The following is a 6,000-nucleotide window of genomic DNA, read 5'->3' on the forward strand; positions in this document are numbered from 1 at the left end:
CGGGCACGCTGGGAGTTGTAGTTTTAGCAACACAGTTTGCAGACCACCGATATTTCAAAAAAAAAAAAAAACCTTATAGTGAGTGATGACCATGAACAGAGCACATTGTCCGCGCAGTCCCAGGGGGGGGGGGGGGGGGGGAAGAGAAAGGAAGCAGCACCACATAGATTAAAGCAGACAATAAATAGAAATGTGTTTAGCCGCCTATTGTAACCCAGAGATACTGAGGATTCTCCGAGGAAATTTGATAATCCCAAGAGGGGGGATATGGCATCAGAAATAATATACAGTAATGCCAGGAATCATCATTTCTCTGGAGAACACATAGGGTTAACCCTATAGAAATGCATGCACATTGCGGTAACAGCGGAAAGTAACGCGCAAAATTAATCCTGGGTTATTATAAGGTTCTTAATACTCCAGCTCTTAGATAGGCGGAAAAGTCTATATAAACCACAATTTTGATAGCGTGCACGGTATATATGGCACATACAGTATATAATAGGAGGGGGGTATGGTAGGGACAGCATGCAGGGACCATAGACTTGGCATAAAGCTGAGGTTTTGTCATGACAGTCCACAATAGGATACTCTCTGCTACAATGTAACCATGCCCTGACTTCTCTTAAAGAGACCTCAATACTTACTCTATGGCTCGGGCTCCTGGAGCTGCTCCCAGTCCTGGTCCTCAGCCGAGGGATCGGAGCTCTCAGCACTTGTAGCCCAGGCTCTTCCCATCTAAGATATTCCAGCAGGGACGATCTGTAGCTGGGGAGTGGTTGCGTGCAAAGCCTGCTGGGAGTTGTAGTTTTAATTAGGATGCTCATGTGCTGTCTGCGCCCAGGGATGATTGACTGGGAGGAGGTGGATGTTGCAGGGGAAGTATTAAGTGTCTGGGTGAGGATGTGCTTGTGCTTGTGCAGAATAAAAGAAAGGAAAAAAAAACGTACGAGTTCTGGAAATCAGGAACACAGGAGAGATGTAGCAGAGCTGAAGTTGTTATTTTATAGTTGTTGGGGTTTTGTGTGTGTACTATGGGTTTGGTTGGAAATATATAAATAAATTACACCGTATAAAAAGTGAAAAAATTAATAAATAAGGTAAGATGCTGCGTTTTAATAAACACAACATTTTAATGCATTTAATAAGAGAGAAATATATACTGTATCAGTATATTGTGATGTAAATAAACATTTACAGGAGCTACAGTACAAAGGGAAGAAGGAGAAGAGAGACAAAGATATGAATGAGGGGGATGGATAGATATAAGATAGATATGAGATAGATATATTAGATAGATAGATAGATAGATAGATATGAGATAGATAGATATTAGATAGATCGATAGATAGATATGAGATAGATAGATAGATATGAGATAGATAGATCGATAGATAGATATGAGATAGATGGAAAGATAGATATTAGATAGATAGATCGATAGATAGATAAGAGATATATAGATATTAGATAGATAGATAGATAGATCGATAGATAGATATGAGATAGATAGAAGATAAATAGATATATAGATATGAGACAGATAGATAGATAGATATGAGATAGATAGATAGATATGAGATAGATAGAAGATAAATAGATATATAGATATGAGACAGATAGATAGATATGAGATAGATAGATAGATAACATTTTCATGTAAAGCAGCACCTCCTAATATCCAGGTGGTTGGGTGCAAGCCCTTGAACCATGGTGCTCTGGTTCTCTTTGGATATAAATGGATGTAGGCAGCACACCAAAATAAGTGAAAATCAAGTGCTTTTATTCCAAGGAAAAATGACAACGTTTCAGCGATCTAACACTGCCATTTTCAAGTGATTTACAAGTGATACAGGCGGGTTTATCCGGGGATGTATTTAACCCCGCCTGTATCACTTGTAAATAACTTGAAAATGGCAGTGTGAGATCGCTGAAACGTTGTCATTTTTCCTTGGAATAAAAGCACTTGATTTTCACTTATTTTGGTGTGCTGCCTACATCCATTTATATAGATAGATAGATAGATAGATATGAGATAGATAGATAAATAGATAGATATGAGATATTTACATAGTTAGTACGGTTGAAAAAAGACATACGTCCATCAAGTTCAACCAGGGAATGGAAGGGTAGGGGTGTGGTGCGATATTGGGGAAGGGATGGGATTTTATATTTCTTTATAAGCATTAATGTTATTTTGTTAGATAGATATGAGATAGATAGATAGATAGATATGAGACAAATAGATAGATATTAGATAGATAGATAGATATGAGATAGATAAATAGATATATGGATATTAGATAGATAGATAGACATGAGATAGATAGATATGAGATAGATAGATAGATAGATAGATATGAGATAGATAGATGGATATGAGATAGATAGATGGATATGAGATAGATAGATAGATCGATATGAGATAGATAGATAGATAGATAGATATGAGATAGATAAATAGATAGATGGATATTAGATAGATAGATATGAGATAGATAGATATGAGATAGATAGATATGAGATAGATAAATAGATAGATGGATTTTAGATAGATAGATATGAGATAGATAGATATGAGATAGATAGATATGAGATAGATAGATATGAGATAGATAAATAGATAGATAGATATGAGATAGATAGATATGAGATAGATAGATAGATATGAGATAGATAGATAGATAGATAGATAGATATGAGATAGATAGATATGAGATAGATAAATAGATAGATAGATATGAGATAGATAGATAGATATGAGATACATAGATAGATAGATATGAGATAGATATGAGAGAGATATGAGATAGATATGAGATGATAGATAGCTAGAAAGGAAGGAAGAACGAGATATGGAGAGAGGTGAAATAGATAAATAGATAGAAAACAAAGAGGAAAGCAGCAAAGCCAGGCGGGGTAAAGGTGGTGCTCGCAGGCAATATGGACTTTGGTCAGAGGTCCTCCATAGACAAAATGTTATTTAGGCGCAGAGTGTCGGCGACATGTCAATGCCAGTGTGCGCCAGGAAAATCCGACAAACCTGACATTGCACTGTGAAAAGCCTAAAAGGGGTGTGGTCTGTCACAAAGGGGGTGTGACCGACCAAAATGGGCGTGGTTTCACAACACAACCTATTTACTATTGAATTCAAAGAAAAACCTGGGGATAACTGGCTGGAAATTTCCACCTAGAAAAAGCTGGTCAGAAAATGTTCCCAACTTTTCCCCATAGTAAATAGAGAGAACTCCTGCAAGTCTGAAACATTTCCCACTAGTAAAAACCATACAAGTAAATGAGGCCCAATGAGGTGAAAAAAGGTGATTTTTTATTCCATCAGTTCAGTGTACAGTACAGCTATATTTTGTCAGCCTCACGCTGATATTTTCAAGCATGATAGGGAGATAGATAGCTATGAGATAGATGATTGATTGATAGATAGATATGAGATAGATATGAGATAGATAATACACTGCTTAAAAAAAATAAAGGGAACACTAAGATAACACATCCTAGATCTGAATGAATGAACTAATCGTATGAAATACTTACGTCTTTACAGACCTGGACTAAAGCATCCGCCAACTCCTGGACAGTCTGTGGTGCAACGTGGCGTTGGTGGATGGAGCGAGACATGATGTCCCAGATGTGCTCAATCGGATTCAGGTCTGGGGAACGGGCGGGCCAGTCCATAGCATCAATGCCTTCCTCTTGCAGGGAATGCTGACACACTCCAGCCACATGAGGTCTAGCATTGTCTTGCATTAGAAGGAACCCAGGGCCAACTGCACCAGCATATGGTCTCACAAGGGGTCTGAGGATCTCATCTCGATACCTAATGGCAGTCAGGCTACCTCTGGCAAGCATATGGAGGGCTGTGCAGCCCCCAAAGAAATGCCACCCCACACCATTACTGACCCACCACCAAACCGGTCATGCTGGAGGATGTTGTAGTCAGCAGAACGTTTTCCACGGCGTCTCCAGACTCGGTCACGTCTGTCACATGTGCTCAGTGTGAACTTGCTTTCATCTGTGAAGGGCACAGGGCGCCAGTGGCGAATTTGCCAATCTTGGTGTTCTCTGGCAAATGCCAAACGTCCTGCACAGTGTTGGGCTGTAAGCACAACCCCCACCTATGGACGTCGGGCCCTCATACCACCCTCATGGAGTCTGTTTCTGACCGTTTGAGTGGACACATGCACATTTCTGGCCTGCTGAAGGTCATTTTGCAGGGCTCTGGCAATGCTTCTGCTGCTCCTCCTTGCACAAAGGTGGAGGTCGCGGTCCTGGTGCTGGGTTGTGGGCTCCTCCAGTTCTTCTGATTTACTCGCCTGTCTCCTGGTAGCGTCCCATGCTCTGGACACTACGCTGACAGACACAGCAAACCTTCTTGCCACAGCTCGCATTGATGTGCCATCCTGGATGAGCTGCACTACCTGAGTCACTTGTGTGGATTTTAGACTCTGTCTCATGCTACCACTAGAGAGAAAGCACCGCCAGCATTCAAAAGTGACCAAAACATCATCCAGGAAGCATAGGAACTGAGAAGTGGTCTGTGGTCACCACCTGCAGACCCTCTCCTTTATTGGGGGTGTCTTGCTAATTGCCTATAATTTCCACCTGTTGTCTGTTCCATTTGCACAACAGCATGTGAAATTGATTGTCAATCAGTGTTGCTTCCTGAGTGGACAGTGTGATTTCACAGAAGTGGGATCGACTTGTAGTTACATTGTGTTGTTTAAGTGTTCCCTTTATTTTTTTGAGTAGTGTAGAGAGATATGAGATAGATATGAGATAGATAGATAGATGATAGAGATAAAAATAAATGGATAGTAAACATTTTATTTATACTTGTAATTATTTATAGACTGTCTAGTGGGTAATTATTATATCTAGTCATCTTTACCTATGTTATATCTTGGACAGCCGGATGATAAGGTGCAGTATACAATCATAAAGAAAGGGGGCATCACTTCCTTCTTCCACTTACCTATTATTCTGTGGGATGATCACACATAGTGTAGGACCTGATAAATGCCTTGTACAGTATAAGAAGAAGCCAGTTCTTTGTCCTGTTGACCTCTATTACGGTACAGAGGGTAAATAGCCCTGGAATCACATGACCACCCCTTGTTCGCTCGTGTCATGAGATTATTCTGCTATAGGTCTCTTTCACAGCAGTGCATTATGTCTGTTTTCTGCAGTCCTTTAGATCATTGACAAGATCCTCTTGTTTAGTTTTGGACTTATTTCTCACCGTTCTAATCATTATTGAAACTCCAGGAGGTGAGATGTCACATGACCGAGGGAAATTGACAGATATTTTGTCTTTCTTCCATTTGTGAATAATCGCACCAACTCTTGTAAACTTCTCACTGACCTGCTTGGCGATGGTCTTGGAGCCCATTCCAGCCTTGTGTAGTCTACAATCTTGTCCTTGACAGCTTTTTGGTCTTGGCCGTGGGGGAGAGATTGGAATCTGATTGACTGATTGATTGTATCTGTGGACAGGTGTCTTTTATACAGGTAACAAGTGAGATTATTCAAAACAAAAAGGAGAACTTTAAGGCTAGGTTCAGACTACGGAATTTCTGCCTGCATTTCCTGAAATTCCGCTTGCTAAAATGCATAGTGTAGTGAATGGGTTTCCGTTCACAAATTCACACTTCGGAATTTGTGAAGCGGAATTTGTGAACGGAAAATCCACTTGGAAATTTCCGCCTGAAGAATGGCATTGCTCTTTCTTCATGCAGAAATCCACGCAGAACACATTGCAGTCTATTGGAGACTGCAGTGTCAGTGCGGTCCTAGCGCCGACTGATTCAGTCAGCGCTGGTTGCACTGGGAATCTCCGGGCGGAAATTTTCTGCCCGGAGATTCCGTAGTCTGAACCTAACCTAAGTCTTTCATGTGTGGCTGTCACACTGTTACAATGCTCAGAAGTGGAGTCACATTTGCAAATCTTGCTTAAATGGGGGGGGGGGGGGGGGGTGGCATGTC

The 6,000-nt window shown here is 40.7% G+C and overlaps 1 protein-coding gene across 1 annotated transcript in view; it reads right to left on the reverse strand.

Annotated features, from left to right (window-relative positions):
- Positions 1 to 865, reverse strand: part of TMEM74 (transmembrane protein 74) — an 82,909-nt gene extending 82,044 nt beyond the window's left edge. The window contains exon 1 of the mRNA XM_056518632.1: positions 648 to 865. The gene's annotated coding sequence lies outside the window, so the exon portion shown is untranslated. The remainder of the gene's footprint in view (positions 1 to 647) is intronic.
- Between the last annotated feature and the right edge of the window lie 5,135 nt (positions 866 to 6,000).

Source organism: Hyla sarda, chromosome 5 (genome assembly GCF_029499605.1).
Source record: "Hyla sarda isolate aHylSar1 chromosome 5, aHylSar1.hap1, whole genome shotgun sequence".
Lineage (NCBI taxonomy): Eukaryota > Metazoa > Chordata > Amphibia > Anura > Hylidae > Hyla > Hyla sarda.